Raw genomic sequence first — 22,655 nt, 5'->3', positions numbered from 1 at the left:
AATCAAATGCTTTTCTTGAGCTGGTCACAAACTTTGGATTTACTTAGATGGCTAAATCCCCACTCATACTGCTGGTCACAAGCTGGATGCTATCTTTTTTAGTTATAGGGGATTAACTGTTGAGGATTTCCTTCCTTTAAGTTGGGCTGATCACCGGGTGGTGGCCTTTAGAACTGCAACGCAGGTGAGGGAGGAGCAGGCGCAGCAAAAATTGGTATCGTACAGAAATTGGAGCAAAATCACATATGATACGGATAGAGCCCTCAAACATTCCTTCATGGGGCGCTAACCATTCACAGGATCCTACTGCAGAAGATTTTGCAGGATGGGTTATGTTCATGACAGGTAAAGTGTCTCCTTTAAAGTTAAGACTTGCACTAGCACTAAAGTGTCAGCTCCTTGGTTCTCAGATGAACTTGAGGTCCTTAGACAGCAATGCTGGAGGCAAGCAGGCAAATGGAGGACAAACATGGCCCCAGAAGACACATAAAAGCATAAAGGGATATTACTTACTCATAAGCAAGCAATTGGCACAGCCAAATACTCTCTCAAAATCAGATCTGCAAGTAATTTGCAAATGAGCTCTTCAAGGTGGTAAAGGAGATCTGTATTCCTCCTAACAGTCCATGGAGCGCTCTCAAACTGGTGGGATAAGGTTGCCCTCCATTGCAGAGATAAGATTCTTAGGTTTTATTCAGATTCCAACATTAAGGATGATAGGTTTGTCTTTTCTATGGACACTGCTGACTTGAATTCCTCTGCACTCAAATTATTGTTTCTATTTCGGACAATCTGTCTCTGGTAGCGGAAAAGTTTAAACAGTGTATGAGTGGCATCAGCGTTTCAATGAAGAATAACTGTTTGAGGTTGAATGCTGTAAAAAATGGGGATCCTGGTCTTCGGAGCTCAGCACCCCTTGTGGTCAGAGCTTTAGTGACGGCAAACCTGTGCTTCTTTAACAACCCCGGAAAATGTGCAAAAAAAACTTGGGGCTTATTTTTAACTCACTTAACTTTGACTCTCAGGTCTGTCGTACCACCAGTTTCTATTTCTTTATCATGAGGACTTTGAAGAAAATGTTCGCTTTAATCCTTCCTGAACATTGAGGGGCAGTGGTCATCGCCTTGATTACATCTTGCCTAGACTATTGCAAGCCTTTATATCTGAATATCAATAAGTCCTAGCTGAATAGGATGCAGTTCAGAATGTGGCAGCCCACCTGGTTAAAAATTTACCTTAACATCTCTTGTTGAGGGATGGCATTCGCTCCCTACACTGGCTGCCTGTACGCAAGCAGGTATTATATAAAGCCCTTTACATGGTCTTCCTGGCTCTCCACTAAGGAGCTGTGCTCTTTAGAACATCTTTCTAATGGTACATAGATTGCTCAGATGATCCTCCCACAGGAAGGTGATTGTCCCCAGATTCAGCAAAACCAGATGGGGTGGCCGCCCCTTTTCAGAGACAGCAGATAAATTGTGGAAAACATTACCTGTGCACATCGAAGTCCTGGAATCCTGCTCTATATTTCGCAAGCATCACAAAACTTGTCTCTTCTCACTTCTGTGAGTGTTCTTGGTCTCCATCGGCTGTTCCTTAGTAAACACTACTGCTTTGAAACACTCTAGTTTAGTGCGCTTTATAAATGCCATTTCCTTTCGATCTCCTTTGAGGACATGGAACCTCCTCTATGGCTTTTTTTGCATTAGGGTGTTGACATCCGACTGCAAGACGTCTAGCTGGTACCAGGATGTATTTGCCCGAGGAACAGTAGGAGGAAGGGACCTGAAGGGAAGATAACCACCATTCTGTACAATATTTAAGACTCATCTGTCTTTGATTGACAGACACTTCAAAGGGATTGACGATACTTCCCTTCACCGAAGCAGGTAACAGTGAAGGGGGAACGGACAATTCATTGTTTTGCAGGAGGCTTTCCTACTGTTGCAGGCTGCTGTTTTTGTGAAACTCTTCCTCCAGATGGTCTGCAAGGATGGAAGTGTAATCTTGCCTGCTGCTGATGTTGCCAGTAAGGGGTCTGAACTCTCTGCTGGAAATACTGTCTGTCGTAAGGCCTGTATCTTTTGCAGTATTCCTTTTTCGTTTCTAGGCCTAAAGCCTTGAGTTTCCAAATCTGTTTTCATCCTGGACATTTCCCTGTCCGCATGGGTACCAAACAGAGTTACCAGAAAATGGCAGATTTGTAATTCGGTGTTATGCATCGGATTTCAACCCAGTAAGACGTAGCCAAGATGATTTTCTAACAAACATGCGTGTGCGTACCATGCACCCCTAGATCAGACCCATCCGCAGCTGCGCTAATGATTGGATTCTAAACCAGGACACCCTCATTGAGTATTTCCAGGAACTTGTGCCTATCCTCCACCTCTGTGAAGCTGGCTAGCGAATCCCACAGGGATTTATCATATCTTCCAAGCAGAGCTGAGGAACTAGCAACCTTCATGTAAGATGCCGAAGTTCCACACCTTTTTTTCCCAGGGCATCCATTTGCTTACTCTGTCAGGTTGGAACCAAAGAACAGGAAGAAGTTGCATAATGTGATTTCCGTGCGGCCGCCACGATCATGGAATCCAGAGGAGGATCAACTTTTAGGAACAGAGGGACCTGATCAGAAGCATTGTATTTCTTAAGGATCCAAGATGGAGCATACCTCAGAGATGCTAGAGTTGGATGCATTGCAGGCTCTAGGAGTCCAGGCACCAGTGGCAAGAGTGGTTTTGAGGCTGTTCTGTGATGAATGTTTCAAAGATCACAGATTAACTTGCCGTGGTTGGAATGTCCAGATTCAACTTTGTTGCACCTCTAATCAGGACATCGTTCTGGTGACACTCTGGCTGGAGGTGTATCCGAGTGCGTAGGAGAATAATCTCAGAACAAGACATTGTGGACCAAAAAGGGGACCTCCTATGCCTGGATGATGCAGCATGAGGTATTCTGGAACATGACCCGATTCTAGATGTTATTCTAGATCTAGATCACTGATGGATAGTGCTTCTCTAACTCCGAGGTGATGGATGAGGTCTCCTATGTGGTCTTGGAGGAATCGTAGGAGATACTGATGGTGTACCAGAAGAGAACCTTGGGAAATGTGTCATTTTCGGAGATGGTGTATGGCATGCGGTGTGACTCTGGAGGGAGAGTATGTTTGTGAATACTGAGTCCGAAATCAGAGGCACAGGTTATTCTGAGACTTTCTGTAGGATAGGTTTTCATGGTTACCCCCACTTTTTGCTTGGTGTCAGTATGTTTGGACTTGTCTGACTGGGATCCTGCCAACCAGGGCCCCAGTCACTGTGCTTTCTCCCTAAATTTACCATGGTAATTACTTCTGTACATCCACAATTGGTTACTGGTGCACCCTTTTAAGTCCCTAGTAAATGGTACTAAGGTACCCAGGGCATAGTCGCCAGGGGTCTCCCATGGGCTGCAACATGTATTGTGTCCACTTAAACTGTGACTACAGGCCTGCCATTGCAGCCTGTGTGCTTGCACCTCTCATGACAGGTTTTCTTACATCTGAGGTCACTGCACTTAAAACCCTCTAAGTCACCCCTATGGTAGGCCTTTCAGTCCTGAAGGCAGGGTGCTTGTTTATAAGGGTGGGGGTACTCCTGCATGAGCAGGACACCACTACAAACCCCAGAGTCGATTCTCCAGGCTTTGCAAGTGCGGTCAGCCATTTTATTACATATAGTGGACATCAGTCATTGCGTGATATTGAACTAGATAGTGGCTACATCGAACCCGGTCATGTTTGGTATCAAACATGTTTGAATCAAACCCAAACTCAGATTCCAGTGTTGGAAGTATGATCCCATATACTGGGGGCTCTCTTGGGGAACCACCCTGTACTACCAGTACTAGCCTTTCAGGGTCTGACAGCAAGCTAGTGCTGCTGCCGACCACAGACACGATCCTGCCCTCCTGCTGCTGAGCCAAGCTCAAGCAGGGGAAGGAAGAACAATAGGTTTCCTGTTGCAGGGAGGTATGACCACCTCCCAGACAGGACTTAGTATATTGGGCTGTGTTGGTGGCGCTTGCCAGCGCCACCACACTCTTTTGAAGGGCACATTTGGTGCCCTCCTTGCATACTTTATTTGAAACAAGTTTAGGGCGCCATTGGCTTCCGCTTTGGCGTGAAACTGGAAAAAGGATATGGGAGTATCCTCCTCTTTGTCCAGCCCCTCCTCTGGGAGGGACACTTGAGTTGTTCCAACCCTACCCATAGGATACTTAAGGGCTACCTGTGGGTAGCTGTTCAGATTCGTCCTGGGACAAGACAAGACTGAAACTACATCACTCTTCAACCGTCTGGACACTTGGACTTCGCCTGGAACCAAGACTGCATCAAGGAAGACTCCTGCTTCTGGTCTCGCTGTTCTGCAAGTCTTCGTCTGTGTTTCTTCCAGGATTGTCACCAGACCTGTGGGCATCAAGGACACCCACAGTAATAACGCACTGGAGTGAAGGAGTCACTCTTGCATCTGCGGACACCGCAACAAAGCTGACTAGTTTGCTGCTCCTGACGTCCCACGGACTTCGAAAGGCCCAGCAACACAGGTGGTGGTTTGGCAACTCCCTCGCGGTCTGACCTGTCCTCTGCAACCTTTAGGCCAATATCCCTCGTCGGAACGGCTGGGACCAAACCCCTGGGCACCACGTCGACCTGCCATTGCCAAGGCCTCTTGACTCTGCACTCCAGATATCTTCGGGCTACAAGAAGTTCCAGACTACAGCATTTTTTACTGCCGAGTACAGCAACCTCACCGCATCCTCTGCACCGTAGGCCTTCCTTCTTGGTGAGCTGCTCGAGGTCCTCTTGCGACTCCTGTGCCTTTGGTCGGTGGGTCCTCCTGAGGGCTTCTCGGAAAAACTAAACTGCCCACAGCCAGAGGAGCTCACCTACTACCCGTTGCTCACACCAGGTATCCTGGGATTCGCTGTGCTTTGCTGCCGTCCCCCGCCGCCGCCATCCACATCAGCGGTCGCAGAGCGGGGACGGGATTGGACTACATCGCCCAGCACTCTGTGCGCCAGCGGAGCCGCTGATGCCGTGGTCGCGCCGGGAGGCGCTTAAAAGAACGTTGCAGTCTCGACGGAGCGGGTTCTCGGAAAAACTAAACTGCCCACAGCCAGAGGAGCTCACCTACTACCCGTTGCTCACACCACGTATCCTGGGATTCGCTGTGCTTTGCTGCCGTTCCCCGCCGCCGCCATCCACATCAGCGGTCGCAGAGCGGGGACGGGATTGGACTACATCGCCCCAGCACTCTGTGCGCCAGCGGAGCCGCTGACGCCGTGGTCGCGCCGGGAGGTGCTTATAAGAACGTTGCAGCCTCCGCGTCGCGGGACGCGCCGGGCTAAGCCCGGGCAAAGGGCCCTCAGGGGACAGAAGGAGACGGGACGGGCCACCCCCCTTGGATTCATCCGTAGCCTGGGACAAAACATTGAGGTGACATTAGTATTGTGTCCCTAGGACATACGACTGGCCGTGTGGTCTTGTACAATAGCTAAGTGTAGCTTTTTATAAGTGCCCAGTCTTGTAGCTATTCATTCAGTTAACCTGTATAGAATGACTAAAGTAAGAAAGACCCCCGTGGCAACAAGATCAACCACCAGAAAGAAAACTGTACCATCCACACCACTACCGTCTCTTACAGCTATAGACCTAATGCTACAAAAAACTATAGGTGTAGTTGCAGATGCTATTCAAAACACGGAGAGGCGCCTCTCAATGACCCCAAACATGTGTTTCCCAAATCTTGTAATGCATACTACTGCTCATAACACCACTGTGGAATCCTTTACTAACGCAGAGGACTCACTTCTGTTGCAATCCTTTTCAAGGCTACCTAGCGGTAAAAATTGTAGTAATGATATATCACCAGCCTCATTTATTCCACCAAATAGTGTTGAAGGAAGCCCTTTGTCTGTCTCTAATTGTGGGGATAATCTGAGCCTATTACAACCAGGAAACATGTCACTTAATTCCCCAGGGGTAGTACTTGCAGAAAGTTCCCCTCTAGTTAGCAAAACAGTAGCAGATAAATCGCCTCCCTCAAAAAAAATGAAGAAACGGCGCTATGGGAAAAAAACAAAATCTATTGTGAGGAAAACTTATAGACCTCTGGGCAACCACAAGCCCTCTGCAAAAAATGTCTGGTTAAACTTAAGACTGGCTAACCCAATCACTAGAACATCCATAACATCCCTTAAGCAAGATGTACTACAGTCTGAAGATAAACAACTAGAGAATAATAAAATCCTCATAGACCAGACAAGTCAGACCGAAAGGGTGAGTTCATTAGATAAACCATATCTGACAGAACTGGAACAGTTAGTTAGATCTCTCCTACAGCCTATAAGCGAAAAAATTACCAGTATAGAGCAATTCCTAGCGAAGTTTGAAAAGCCCCAAAACAAGGATTTTATTAGTATGTCCAAATTCTCCACTGCACCTATACAGATTGACAATACAGAAACTGTTGGTTCTAATTCAGCATCTACCCCCCTCTTGGGTGTTAGAGATCACAATGATTCTAAACCGCTTATAAGTGTACTTAACGAAATAGCAGTAGCACCGACTGTGCCTACTACCTCAGATGGTTTTTTAGCTGGTTGTGAAGAGAGTGAATGGGCCACGGAAGGTGTATCTCCTGTTTCATATGATGATCAGGCTGAGCCTGAAAGGCCTATATTAACAGTAAATACAGCTACCAATATACGACCAGCGCAAATATCTACGCTGCTACAACAAAATAACAAACCCATTCACATTAATCTCCCTCCCGAATCCCACTTATACACTATAGTAATGATAGGTGTACCGCAACTAGAAAAGGGCAAGGTAGAGAGATATGGGGACCTGAAAAACAAAGTAAGCCACTGGTTAACCGCCCATAGACCGATCCCTCGCCATATTAGCGGTAAAATAACAAATGTCAGGAGGGTCGACTGGGTGGGCCATAGATTTAAATCTACTGAGGGTGACTGCATTGTTGTTACTTTCAAGGATAACCGTGTAGCAAAGCATATCACCAGCTGGAGGGATGGCCTGATCAATACGTTGATCCGAACTATGGATCTAAGTTATTTCTACCCCTCAAGTGAATATAGTTTTAACAAAATGTCTTCTTATCCTATTATAAAGCAGGAGGAAAACCATGTTAATTATAATTTATACTACAATGAAGTAACACCAAGGAACCATGGCCCCTACACTATAGGAGACCAAAGACAGTATAGGAGAGATATACTAGGGGAGATTAGACAGGTCAATTACCCAGTAATTTACAATGAGAGATGGGAGGCCCCCCACGGGTTACATCATCATCGTAACCACTTTCAACCAAAACATCCTAATACCAACTACAATGTACCTACCTCAAATAGGTTTGATGTCCTCTATGAGCAGAACAGCCTAGAGGGGGTTGATTGACTGTATGTTGTATCAGCCACACCTATGTACACTGATCAAATGTTAAGCAATTCTGTTCATGGTGAAATTAGGACCCCACAAGCAGCAATCGTTCCCCTCTTAATCACTGAACCGGATAGTAATATTTATGTAGAGCCAGATGCAGATCTTTTTTCAGACAGCCTCTTATTAACCGAACACGAGCACATTAGGACACCGCATTATTTGTTTGAAGCTTTTAACTCACTTCCAGTCCATGTAGAACAAATAGAAACCACGGGAGTTACACACGCTGAACAACTAAGCCGGTCATTAGAACCTATTTTTACCAAAGTTGCCATCGAAACAGAGACTGGTGATGTTTGTAATGCGAGTTTAGTTTCATGGAATATAGCAGGTTTGGCTGATAAAATATGTGACCCTGTCTGGTTGGCATTTGTTAAGAAACATGCCCTTATATGCCTCCAAGAGACATGGATGGAAAATAATAATGCCTTCATTGAAGGATATCAAAGCTTCCTTAGGCCAGCAGCCCCCTCAGCTAGTGGTAGAGCAAAGGGGGGCCTGGCAATTTTTATTAACTTGGCTCTTTCTTGTCATATTAATAATCGACATTACGCAAATAGAAATATTCAAGTGCTTGAACTGAAGAGAGGCAAACATGCTCTGACCCTGGTTAACTTTTATAATGCTATATCCAGTCATGGGGAATGTAATACACTGCTCTTGAAAGAAATGTTGAGAGAAAGAACAGGTATATTGCCACGTAGCTTAGTGATCGTAGGAGATTTTAATGTACACCCATGTGGTAACCCACGAGATACCCCCATGGGATTCCTGGGGTGTAATAGCGTGAATGGTTTTCACTTTGATCATACCAGGCGTGGTCTACACCTTAATGATCTGTTAAATGAAAATAATTTGTTTACAGCTATGTCTTTGGTGCCAGAGTCTAAGGTTTACAACGTCCCAACATTTAAAGGTTCAGGTTATGGGTCTTTTATAGATCATATATTACTATCTGCCGACCTTGCCAATCAGGCTTCCAGTTTTACCATACAAACAAATATTTACAGTGACCACAACCCCCTAACCATTAGACTGGGTGGTGGTATATTTGAACGGCGAAAGCACTGAAGACCGGGGAACCTTAAAATGTATAAATGGCAAACGTCGTTGGAAATGGCATCTGGTAAATCATGAAAATTTTTATAATGAAATTAACAAATCATGTGGTGAGGAACTTGTGGCCTGTGTATCAACACCTATGTCCCCAGAACAAATCTTAGCTATTTTTGAGGGTGTGGTGTCAACAATAGGTTCTATGTTATTAGTTCCAGTGAAGGGACAAGTTAGAAATAATCCTAAATGGTTTGACCATACATGCTCCAAGGCAAGCAGAGATTTAAGAAAGGCGTTAAAAATTAAACCCAGAGATTCAGGTCAAATTAAAAATCTCCGTTTGATTTATAAAAAATCACTTGATAAACGGAAAAAGGAAATTAAGGCCCGTACCTGGGAGTCCCTGCTTGATCCTTCAGTCCTGGGTAACAGCAGTAAATTCTGGGAAATTATTAATAAACCTTTGTTTGATAACCCCAGTGATACTGCACTAGGTACTAATATCCCGGAGGAAGACTGGGTCACTCACTTTAGTGTCATTTTTAAAAGCAATGAACAACAGGCAGATTATGACTTTTTAACTCCTAAGGAGAACTCTTTGTCTTTTTCAGTCAACGAAGTAGAAAAGGCCATTCAAGGGCTAACAGGCAATAAGCACCAGGCCCGGATGCTTTGCCTCCGGATCTTTTTAAATCCTGTACCTCATTATGGGCCCCTGTTCTCACGAACGTAGTAAATGCAGCCGCGACTTTTAAGTGCCCAAAGTCGTGGGGGCAATCGACTATAGTTCCCGTGTTTAAAAAGGGTGACCGTAGTAGCCCATTATGCTACAGGCCAATATCTTTAATCAATGCCGTAGCAAAAGTGGTAGGGGGTGTAATTTTGAACAGGTTAATAACATGGGCAAACGAGAATAATGTTATTTCTCCAATACAATATGGCTTCAGACCCGGCCATTCAACAGTAACCCAGTGTCTGAACCTATATTTGATTGTAGGTAAATACACCCTGGCCCGGCAGGGAACCATTCACATGGCTTTTATGGACCTATCGTCCGCTTTTGATTGTGTGGACAGAGGTAAATTATGGGACACTATGTCAAAGATGGGCGTTGAGCAGAATTTAATTCACCTATTGGCTGATTTACACTCCGATACAAGAGCCAATGTCCGTTACACCCAAGACTTGAAAGTGACGGGGGATATTAGAATCAATCGGGGTGTTTGTCAAGGATGTATCCTGGCTCCCTTTCTTTTTAACCTGTATATCAACAAGCTGGAGGATTATTTGTTAAGAACAGGTGTGGATTACCCCTACGTAGGCCGAAAAGGTGTCCCAGTCCTGCTCTACGCGGACGACGCTGTCCTTATTTCAAGGACAGCAACTGGTCTCCAGACACTTTTAAATTCATTTTACGACTTCATGGAGTCTCGAGGCCTAAGTATTAACAACTCTAAGTCCTATGTTATGAAAATAGGCCAGGGGTCGCGAAAACCAAACTATTTCATTATAAACGGGGAAAAAATTCCAACCTCCAAAACCTTCTCATATCTCGGGGTCCTTCTTGATGATCAATTATCTTGGGGCCCTACGGTCCTTAAAAAGAAGGGCGAGGTAACACGCGTTAACGCAGCCATACTTGGCTTTGCGAGAAAAATGGGAAATAGCCCGGTGGCTGCCCTGCTTAAATTATACCAAGCCAAGAGCATTGCAGTTGCTTGCTATGGCAGCGAGCTCTGGGGCTATAGCCAGACGCGAGATCTGGAGGTTGTAGAAAACAACTTTTTAAAGAGGTATTGAAGCTGCCAAGGGGAACCGGAAACTTCTCGGTACACGAGGAGTTAGGTGTACCCTTTCTTAGCGATAAAATAGCAGCAAATCCCCTATTATGTTGGTTGAACTCTTGGCTAAACAACGATATACCCCTCACCCACGATATATTAAAAGAAGCTTTAACCTGGGACGGTAGGCTCAAGGTCCCGTGGTTGAAGTATATCAACGACCGCCTAACTGAAATGGGACGGCCGGACCTGTTCTCAACCCCAAATACCATAACTAAAGCAGATGTTACTTTCGTGAAAAAAACATTCATGACAACTAGGTATTTCGCCAGGGAGGAGGGTGAGCTTTTGAAAGACAGCGTTAGGAAACACGTCCTACTTAGAACATGTCTACAAATGGAACCGTATCTATCATGGCCTATGTCTGGCTACGATCGTTATATATTGACAAGGTTCCGTTTTGATCTGTTTCACCTCTTACTGGCGGTACCAAGAGGGGCCCCATCGAGGCCAAGTGTTGCCTGCTTGCGGCTGCGACGGGAAGTCTCCGCAAGATTTGGCGCACTTTTTATTAATCTGTCCTTATTATACAGTACCTCGGAGACTATATTTAAAGCCTTGCCTAAAAGATCTAAAATTTACACAGATCAAACCAGCACTTTACTACCTTCAACTCCTGAATTGTGACTGCACCCTATTCGTATGCAGTTTTTTAAAATTAGCTATTACCTTCAGGAAAAGTATGGAGGGATAATTATGCTGCTATCATCGTTGTACTTTTTAATCTTTTTAACTTGGTATAATTATTTATATTTTTAACTTGTATATCCTGCCTGTTACTCTTGCTTTATAATGTGTATGTAAATTATTTGTCCCATAAATGAATTGGATGGTTTGTTTTTAACTGTATGTTTCAGAAACGTGTTTATGATTGTATGTTTATGAATTGTGCTTTTATGATTGTAAGGAATACAATCGAATAAAGTTATTTGAACTGAACTGAACTGAACTCCTGAGGGCTTCTGCTTCAGTGGGATCTTCTGCTTGCTCAGGGCCTGCTCTGGCTCTCCTGCTTGCGGTAAGTCCCTTGGACCTTGCTGGTCCCAAAATTGCTCCTTGGCTCTCCACACTTGTTGCAGCTGCCAAGGCTTGTTGGTGGTACTGCTGGACACTGACCCCCTAGTTCTCAACTTCTGACATGCGACAGCTCGCGAGCGGCTTCTGCCTCAGCGTCACCTGGTCCCCAGAGCTGCAGTGACAAGGTCACTGTCACCATTCCTGCATCTTCCGACTTTGGTGGTCATTGCTCTTCAGTTCCTCCTGTTCACCTCCAAGTGGCATAAGACTGTCCCCTCTGCATACAGGTTCTTCACTTCAAGAATCCACCCTTGAATTCCACCGGACTCTTGCACAGTCTTCTCCAGCAAAATCTTTTCTGAAATCCTCCATTATGGTCTATGGCGGTTTCCGACATCACTTTGCACCTATGCACCCTGCTTCCCTGGTGTAGGTATCCTCGTTCCTGGGGTATCCACTGGTAGGGTGACTCTCCAACCTTCTGTCTTCCACAGGGTTTCTTCAGGGTCCACTTGGAAGGGTCTACTGAAAACTGCAACCACAACTTCCCTGTTGACTTCTAAGGAACACGCGGCTGTGTTTCCACTCTGCACACAGCCTCCATGGGGTTCCTGGGTACTTACCTTGAGTGGTTCATTATACCCCTAGCTCCTTTGAGTCCCCTGTTCCAAGTCCCGGCTTTGGGCGCAGTTCGGATTCCATTTTTTTTTAGAATATGGTTTGGTCTCCCCCTGGAGACCACTGTATTTTGTGCTTGCAAGTGAAGCATTAATGTGTATAAGCATTAATGTGTAGGAGATATACCAATGCGTTAGTGAGTGTTGTGTAATAAATTGTCATTTTTAGATATATACACGGTGTAGTTCTTTTTTGTTTAACCTACACTACATGATTAGAATGGTAAAACATGCCGCTTAAAACTCCTTCGAGATCAGCCTGAAGGCTGCTCTCCACAGCTACCACTTTGAGATCTTTCTATGGTGATCAAAGACCACTAAAACCACCATAAGGGTTGCCTCGATTAGTGAAAGGTGCTTCACTTAAATAAGTGTGCACCATACACTAAGCCAGCCTCCTACACTTTCCAACCACCTTAGAGAGATTTTGATAGGGGACTGCAAAGTGGCTTTAGCAGGCAATAGACGCCCAGATTCCACCAAGTCCACAGAAACACACTAAACCTCTGTTGATGTCAATTGATGCCTTACTACAACATGGGAAAAAGTCAGTACTTCTCTTGATGTCGATAAATGCTTCTCCTTTGACACTGTGTGGGGTTTTTCTACAGGGCTCGACGTTTACTGCAGCTTAGACGCCAATGGATGTCTAGTAGAAATCAACAGCTATCTCAACAGCAATGTCGTGCTATTAGACTTAGACGGCGAGGATGGTTACCTGGCCATCGACCTTGACAATGAAGCTGTCTCGGATTCAAGAAGTGTCTCGATGTCGATTATCGGGTGTGTTTCAACATAGAGCCGGCCCCACCTTCGACAGGGTCTTCGACGTGGAAGGTGAAAATATTGGTATTATCCTAGACATCAATCGGGACGGCGTTTCTTGGTGTTTTTCCAGGATCTGCCTCTGTGGGTGTCTTTGGGACAAGAGGAGGGTTAATTGGAGGAAGGCTGGTGTTTCAGAAGGCATCTTGTTGATCCAGCTGGTCCTCTCTCCTGAAGTCAGATCTTCTCCGTGTCCTTATATACACATGTATGTATATATATATGTATATATTACCTACTGGCGGTCGCCAGTAGGTAGTTATAGTTAGGACCACGTTTCCATAGGAAATCCGCAACATTCTATTTTGAATAACTTTGGCGCCGGTCGACGAATCCTCGCGAATTTTTCAAAATAGGTGGGGCGCTACGCTCCGCTCCTACCCTGAAAGTCTCGGGGGGATTCGTCAAGCGGGGGCTGAGATAAAAGGGGGGTCCCAAAACGCGTTTTTCCCATGCATTTTTCCATAGGACCTTTAGACAGGGCTACAGCCCGAACGGCTGAACAGAATTTAATGAAATTTGGCAGAGAGGTAGTCCCCAGGTCAAGGAAGTGCCTTTTGTAGGTTTGGTGTAAATCTGTTCAGTAGATTCTGAGAAAATAGCCTTTAAATCAATATATATATCTGTGGCAGCTTACGGTGCGCTTACGGTGCGCTTACCGTGCGCTTACCGTACGCGTACGGTGGCGTGCGCGAGCGCGATTCTGATTGGCTCTTAGATCTTAGTAAACATTCGAATCGGTCGAAACCAGGAAGCGGCGGCCGCCATTTTCTCTCTCGCTTCCTGAGTTGGGCAGCAAAAACGAACCCCAAAAATGTGTAAAGAGGCAGTTTCCTGAGATCCTAACCACCCAGCATTGATACAGGGGTCCCCAAACCACCCCCAAGCCCAAAAAAAAAACAATTTTTTTTTCGGAAAATCGCCGATTACGCTTACCGTACGCTTACCGTACGCGTACAGTAAAAAATTGTAAAAAAAAAAAAAAATTATCCACATTCTCCCCACCCCGTGTGCAGATGGTGCCCGAAGGGCACCATGTGTGTATGGCATAAAACATGTAAGAAGTTAACAAAGAATACATTTCACAAAGATGCGCAAAATATGTCCCCCATGTGCGCACGGTGCGCGAAGCGCATCGTGCGTACATGGCCCATCCCGCTTAACGTGGGCACGCGGTGCGCGCAGCGTACCGCGTGACCACTGTGCGTGCACGGCACTAACTGCGTAACGTGGGCGCGCGGTGCGCGAAGCGCACCGTGCGCGCACGGAACGAACTGCGTTAACTGGGCGCGCACGCCACGAATGGCGTAAAGTAACTTAGCATTTAAAAAACCTTGCAAATTCACTGAAAAAACCATAGGTTTCACACGTTATAGTTAGCTGGACATTTTACTGATAAAAAACCAATGAAATTCCCCCGTTATAGTTACTGCAGGCAACTATAACTCACGCGACCGCAATCTTCTGCTGATGACATATGTGTCTTTATGAAAAAAAAATATTTGTAATATATGTAAAGCTAAAATTTAATGGAAGAAGACATGGGCAAATAAGTGTCTAAATACAGTATTAGCATCAGCAGAGGATTGCGGTCGCGTGAGTTATAGTTGCCTGCAGTAACTATAACAGGGGAATTTCATTGGTTTTTTATCAGTAAAATGTCCAGCTAACTATAACATGTGTGAAACCTATGGTTTTTTCAGTGAATATATATATATATATATATATATATACACACATATATATACATACATATATACACACACACACACAAATACATATACACACATATACACACACACACATCTTAAGCACTACATACAAGGTTGCTACATACATACAGAATAATAAAGAAGTGCTCCGGGGTCCCGGCACATGGGCGGGACTATTTAATGCGACGAATACTCATGAGGATCCCCTGGAAGAGAACTGCTGTATCAGTGTAGTGACCATGTATTGGCTTGGGGTTAGGAAATCAGGGAGGTCAGCCAAATGAGTACTGGCACCATTTTAGAGCCCAGAGGAGAGATACTAAGCATGGTCATACTCATCAAAAAAATGGGCAAGATATTGCATTACTCAAGAAGCTGGATTGCAGTGTTATTAATGAAAGGCCTTGAGGTCCAACTCCCATGTCCCCACTGCGTGCTACTCATCCTCTCTCCAAAGGCCACGGAGGCCAGATGTGCATGTAATTAAATACCTCTGATCGGACACAATGATTAATGAAAAGTGCTTGCCTGTTTAAAGTTTAAGCTCCCAAAATGTAAGCAATCTAGGTCTATTTGCAAATGCTAGACACTCAATTGCATAAAAGGAGTCAATTGGTTTTCCATTTGGACTGCAGTAGTACCAAGGGACACCAGAGATAAGACACAGTACCAACAAAGGAAACTCGCCAGAAATCGCTCTCTCCCCAGGAAAAAATTACTGCCACCGGCAAATTAGAGCTACCAGTTACACTGAGAAAATAAAAACACACTACGTTTTTCGTAAGACTGCATTACCATCTATGAGAAAGGAACAGTTACTCGCCTGTTCTACCGGTTCTCCATTTTGGGGAGGGCAGGCGTGTTAGAGTGCCAGCCACAACACAAATTGGCTGCATTACAGTGGAACTCTGTAGGCCGGGAATTGTTATTTGCCAGAATCATTGGCTTCTGTTACACATCGAGACAGGATTTGCAGTCTCGGGATCGTGGCATCTGGATGAGCTGTCTTGCGTCCCCCTCACTGTCATTGCAGTTGCTTGTTTGACACCGCAGAGGCCCAAGATGGAGGCGGGTCTCTGCAGGGATTGATCATACCGCTGAGGAGCTTCCAGACTGCAGAGTGGAGCAGTGCTGAACCCGACCACACGCGATAGTGGGGACTGAATCCCGGACTCCCTCGGTCAAACGAAATGTGTAGGTCTTAGGAGCGGAGAAAGTTGCCACTGTCCTATATCTTTTCACGCATCGGGTCAACCTGCTGTCCAAACAGGTGCTCCCCATCAAAGGGCAGGTTGAGCAGGTTCTGCTGGATGACTTCTTGGTGCTGGGAACACGCAGCCAGATGTATCAGCGAAGAAGGAAACTTAATTGATTTCACAGGCTGCAGTGTCAGCAGCATCAAGGGCACGCCGAATTTTGGTCTTGGAGAGGAGCATGCCCTCCAGGGCCGGCTCTAGGGCGGTGCGACCGGTGCCATCGCACCGGGTGCTGGCTTCCTGGGGCGCCGTGTTTACAACTATTATTTTGACTTTAAATCACCTGCTGTCGCGTTCCTTTCCTCCTGCAATTACGGGGCCTCACAAAAATATCCAGATAACTCCTGTGATTAATGTTCTTCCTGGCCAGAGATCAGAGTTTTGTGTAGTTGAGGTTTTTGACTTTTGTGAAGGTAGCACAGAAGGTTAATATGCCTACTGCAAAGAACGTGTGCCAAGTAGATTACAGAGTGCATTTACTGTAAATAGATCAGCAAGTTACTGCTTTTAAAAGAGCCATTCTTTTGTTACTTGCAATTTATAAGTTAAAATCCTAACATAGAATAGTGAGGTATTAACTTTCATCATGGAACTACATACACTCTGCAAAGTATAGAACATGGATTAATGTTGCAAAAAGAGTTAATTTGGCTAGAAATCGATTCTTATTATTAAAGAAAACTCCCAACTATGCTGTTTCTTTTCCGACTCGGAGTTTGTGCTTCTCCACACCAAGCACGCTTAAACTATACTGCCTACCAGTATGGATGACATGTGACTCCTACACTTTTAGTCCTTTTGCTTATGTAACATTTCCTATACACTGATTTACACAAGTATGATTGATTGTCTGTGTAATGTGTGTGTGGTGCAAAGTGCTCTGACACACTTTACTGGTATGAGTAGCGCTATATAACAAATTCAATGCATCTGAAAGAGAGTGGTTATGGAGACTTGGTCCCTGTTAAAGGGTGCTAGTGAGAGAATCCGTGGTGGAGGTGGTCATTTGGGGCGCCAACAAACATTGTCGCACAGGGTGCCACCAGCGCTAAAGCCGGCCCGATGCCCTCTGCCACAAGTTCTTGTTCCCTTTTGTTGTACAGGTCAGGAAGGTGCTGAAGGAAACACTTCCATCTCATCCCAGTGCACCCTGTCGTTACCCGGAAAGCAAACCAATAGAATTGACAAAACACTAATGTGTGGCAGCGTAGTTTCCCTGCAGCATCTTTCCCTGTCTGGAGGTGGTGAATTATATGTGCCATGGGCACTGGCACTCTTGCAGGCAGTATGCACGACAAGGGAGTCAGGTGAAAGCTATCCCCTAATGTAAACAGGGTCAGAGGGGGAGCCTTATGCCTATTACCCACCCTAGGGATATTAAGCTCGGCCTTCACAGGCTCCTTAAAGATGTCGGGAAAAAGGTTTAAGCATTTCTTTTAGCATGGGGAGGTAATACATGGAATGTTGGGTGGAAGAGATCTTTTCCAACAAAAAGTCCTTATCCTCCAGTAGCTTATGCATCTCGACCCTATAGTATGTGGCTGCCCTTTGGAGGACTTTGAGGTAGGAGATGGTGTCTTCAGGCAGGAAAGCTTTGCAGGGTACAAGTCAGGGTCAGTATCCCCAGGTGGGTCATCATAATCGTGCCACAGGTCATTGTGAGTGTGTGGGTTCAAAGGTATGTCATAATGATCATGAGGGGACCCTGGACTGTCTCCACCAAACCAAGAATGTGGTGACACTTCTGAAGAGTGAGATGAAGGAACAGCAAGTGATAGGGATGAAGGAGGGGGAGAGGAAGGCGCAGGAGGGGAAAGGTGCGGTGGAGGGAGACTAGGAAGGGGAGGGGGTGGTCTAGTGCCTCTGTTGTGGCTCTGAGGAATCTTAGGCACAGGCCCCACTGGTTGGTTGAGGGCCTCCTCAAAGATCAACATCCTCTTGTGTGAAGCAGGGTCTTTAGCTTTTGAGGGAAGGCGGAGTAAGGATCCAACCAGTTTGTGGATGTATGAGGATCTGCAGCTGCCACGCGTTGAGTTAATTCTGAAGGCATTGTAGGATGGACTGATCTTCATCCTCAGAGGCAGATATAGATGGTGCCATGGATGCACTGCATTTTGGCACTAAAAGGGGCTGCTGGGTTGGCAGTTTTGAGGTGGATTTCAGCTCTGAGGGTTTTGTATCTGAAGATATTCTTGAGGGTGTCTATGACAATGGTGCCGGCAGGGCGGTTGGAGCCAAATGGCATGGCTTCAGTAGGAGCTCCAGATCCAGGAGCTGCGTAGGCGCCCGGTCCAAAGCGTACTGTTTGTACCAACCATGGCTTTCTGGAGGTGGTGGACCGGAAGCACTCTGGCAGGGTACTGGGCTCAAAGCTCGACCCCTTCCAGTGCGATGCTCAGCCTCTGTACAGTGCCCAAGATGTGGAGGACCTGGGGTGGTCTTACTCGCAGTAGAAGTCTTCGTGGATGATGTTGGGAGACACAATCCCATGTTAGAGATACCATGGATTTGATATCAAAGGTAAGGGTTACCCTATGATATGGAAAAACAATTTTTGGTATCGTTTGACATCGAATCATTATACACAAACATACTCCAGGATGAGGCATTGGCAGTGATGAAACATACATTAGACCAAAGAGATCGGCCCCATCAAGTCCCCACTGATTTTATAATATCATTAGCGAACCTGTGCTTAAAGAATAACTTCTTTAATTTTAAAGAAAGTCTGTATCTACAAGTCTCAGGAGTAGCAATGGGTTGTAGCTTCTCGCCAGAAATTGCAAATCTAGTCATGGCAGAATTTGAAAAGAAATGGATAAATAGCGACACCAACCCTTTTAAAACCTTTGTAGGGTTTTGGTGTTGCTATATAGACTACATATTTATGATTTGGGATGGAGAAGAAACACAGCTGATAGACTTCCATAATTGGCTAAATTCAAGAACAGTGGAGTTTAACTTTACCATGTCTAAGGACCGTGCAAAGATACATTTCTTAGATGTATTCGTACAACAAGAAAAAGAACAACTAGGGGTGAGTCTGTATACAAAAACCACAGGCCGGAATACCCTGTTACACTTTGCCAGCAGTCATCCCCACACGTTGAAAGAAAATTTGCCATATGGGCAATTTCTTCGTGTAAGGAGGAACTGCACCAACAAAGAGGATTATTTCTCTAATGCTGAGAAACTTAAGAGTAAACTGATAATCCGGGGATACTCTAAAAAGTTGGTGAAAGGTGCCCTAAAACGAGCATGGTATACACCGAGAGAAACTTTATTAATCCCGAAACAACAGGATAAGAACATCCCTTTGACATGTGTACTCACGTACGATCCAAAAGCGAACAGTTAAAAAAATTATTCAAAGAAATTGGAAAATAGTTGAACATCTAGGAATTTCTAAACCACTGTTTGCTTTTAAAAAGGGAAAGAATATTAGACAACAACTTGTGAGAGCAGCAAGGCATACAGAGAAACCAAAAAAAGACCTGAGAACCCTATTGAGTTTACCACCAGTGGTGGGACATTTTCGATGTCAGAACTGTTTGGCGTGCAACTTAACAGAAGATTCCAAACAGCTAAACATCAATGGTCAAAGACATTACCAAAGAGTATTCTCGAATTGCAATTCAAAGAATGCAATTTACTGTATAAAATGTCCATGTAATAAATATTACATAGGTCAAACGACACAAGCCTTAAAAAAACGCATTCTGCAACATAAATCAAGGATTAAATGCAAAGTACAGGGGGCACCATTGGTAGAGCATTATCAAAATTTAAATCATTCCGAAAATGACAAAGTGGTCAGTCTTATGTGTGATCGGAAGCGTGAAAAGTGAGAGTCTTCAAACTAAATTAAACAGATTGGAAGCTAAACTAATTGAGAAATACCATACTGCTGTAAGGGGCCTTAATGACAAAGATGAGATTTGGGCATTATTACAATAAAATATTTTTCATCACATGGATGCAATGAAAATATGGATGAGAAGATTGTAAGGAGTGGCGTTCCAATTATGGGCGTTAAGGTACTATTATTCACATTTTATTTTTTATTTTTCTTTCATCACCATTTTTAGTTTATTCAAAGTATGGGTTAGTATATAACAATTTGGATTTTGAATTGTGACATGCAACAAAGGATGGCAAGATGGGCTTGTGAGTCAAGAGGCAATGATATGAGAGACAATATAAAATAAATAAAATTAAAGATGTTCCCACCGTGAGGCGGTTTTCTGTATTTATCAAAACAAGGGATATCTTTTGCAGTATCGATACTTATTCCCCTCTGATTATACGTGTTTAAGAATTAAATACGAGATATAAAGACAAATAGGAGTTACAAAATACAAATAGATTGAAACGAAGAGACCATTGTATATAGGGTCAGTCTATTAAATAATTGGCCATATACAATATAGCGTAGTTACCGTTCCTTTTCCTTTCGAGTTGTGGGACTTGTTTCTGCATTTGTCCTTAATAGTAGTCTGTTTTCGATATCTATTGGAACAAGCGGGTCCTTTTTTAGTTTTGATGACTATTGCCTCTATATGTAGACTGACTTCCCCATTGTACGCGGCAACATGAGTGGAGTACGCGGTGGAAGGAGAGAGAAATAAGAGCTCTACACTTCGAGATAAAAGGTACCTTTACAAGATTAGACTTTACAAGATAGAACAAGAACCTCAGAGAAAATCTAGTGGGACTCATTTTGTTTTTCCTTTCCGTTTTTACATAGTGATGTTGCCAGAAAGAATTCGTCAGTTGCATGAAAAGAAAATACTGCTTTAAGATCGTTTAAAAAGGTGCAAGGTATGAGGAGTAGTCACACTTGGGTGAAGACAATGTAATTACAAAATATAAAAGAAGTATTGATCGAGTTGTGCACATGTTTTTGCATTAGGTGGATAGAAGGAAAAAAGATCGAGGAGAAGCCCCTTAGAAATTGGGTTTAAAAGTGAATAAACCGCTCTTCATTTAGTAAGTAATTATTCTGACCGATAAAGGTGGGGTTAGTAGGAAAGAGATATATCAAGGTAAATTAAGTTGCCTTGGATCTATTCGGAATTTGGAATGAGGAGAATTTGGTTATTTTCTCAATTTGTGAGACAGCGCGGCAAATAGATATACACAATTTTGGTATTCTTTAAGATTTGGTGCTGGTATAGGTTTGTCTAATTACACCTCACTTTTCTTTTGATTCTGAGCAAGTTTTAAATATTGTTTTTATAAGAATACACAATTTTGGGTGTGGTATATAAATTAGTTTAGATGTTGGACGCCTCTTCAGATAAATATATGAACACTGTATTCTGTTAGACTCATGGAGTCTGTGGTTCCCATAGATGTATATATGTAAATAATTGTAAAGTTGTTGTATATATGGAGTAAAAAGGTGTATTTAATTTATAGGTTGAATTACGAAGTTGCACATTCAACTGCCCAAGTCCTGAAGAGGCCTGAAATAATTAAGGCTGAAACGCGTCAACAGATAATTTGAAGACACCTATATGAATTTAAATATGATTAAATAGATATAAAGATTACTCAATAAGTGTATGGTGGAATAGATAGACCGTTGAGTTTCTTTAGAAGAGTGATCTTCATTTCAAAGGTATGCTGGTGTGAAAAAGTGTTTAAAGCATCCTCATTGATTAGTAGGGCAAGGAGAAGAAGTGTAAAATGTAAATTTGAAATATAAATATGTATATATATGTAAAATTTGTTTATATATATTACGAAAAAGAAGAAATACATGTTATGTAAAAAGGTATCATAAATAGTGTTGATTTTTTTGACAACATATTAGTCAGTGTATATATTATTGTGCTGTATTTCCTTTGACTTTGAAAACTTAGATTTTTCTACAAAAATAATACGTTTAGGAAGAGATAACTAAACTACCTCTTCATTTAATAGCATTTTGTATCGATCCCTAGGCATTACTTTACTTTATGACTTGTTTAATCACCCAGATGCCAAAGGGTTAATTGGGTAAACCCCCTTATTTTTGAAGAGGGAGATGGCGGCTCATCAACTTAAGCCTCGGAGCCAGAGCTCTCTTCCAGTAAGTGCCCTCTGTGGTGAAGTCCCTGGCTGCAGCTTCGACATACTATTCACCGAGGAGATCTGGAGTGTCATTGCTATGGTGGTGCACCATGGAAGCGGATGCAATGCATCGGACTCTACGCTAGTGCATGGTCTTATACGGAAGGCGAACCAGGCAGCACAGCTGATGCAGGTCTGCCCACGGATACTTGGCGCAACACTTTGGGCAGTTGCTGAACGGAGTCCTTGCCATCACAGATGGAACATTCTCAGGCGATAAAGTGCAGATAAGGCTCCGGAGGGCATGAAAAAGTCGACTGAGGAGTCAGACGAGTGTGGGCGAAACCTTTAGTAAGCAATTGTCGCGTCCTCACTTTGTCTCAGAGTCTAGAGAATCTCAACGGGCCCAGCAACAACACTACAAGGCGTCGACCTGGAGCTTGGTGACACGTCTGAAATCAGACGGTGAAGGGAAAAAAAAAAACACAATCTAACAATGGAACTGATTCACAAGCACATTACCAGCACTGGGTGGAATCACTATACCTTGAAGACTTCTTCAAAGAAAAACAAGTTGCACAATTCGAAACGCAACAGTAGATGCCAGGAGTACGTATTAATAACATTTTGTTACACATTTGCATGAGAAAAAAAGAAACCAGCATGTCACTGTTTTTATTATCTCTTTCCGAGATAAATATATGCATTAC

At 44.0% G+C, this 22,655-nt stretch overlaps 1 protein-coding gene across 1 annotated transcript in view; it reads right to left on the bottom strand.

Moving 5' to 3' along the window:
• RAD21L1 (RAD21 cohesin complex component like 1) overlaps positions 1 to 22,655 on the bottom strand; it is a 1,288,752-nt gene that overhangs the window by 1,012,824 nt on the left and 253,273 nt on the right. The gene's annotated exons all lie outside the window — the stretch shown is intronic.

The sequence above is a fragment of the Triturus cristatus genome, chromosome 7, assembly GCF_964204655.1.
Source record: "Triturus cristatus chromosome 7, aTriCri1.1, whole genome shotgun sequence".
Taxonomy (NCBI): domain Eukaryota; kingdom Metazoa; phylum Chordata; class Amphibia; order Caudata; family Salamandridae; genus Triturus; species Triturus cristatus.
This window is presented reverse-complemented; position numbering and strand designations above follow the sequence as displayed.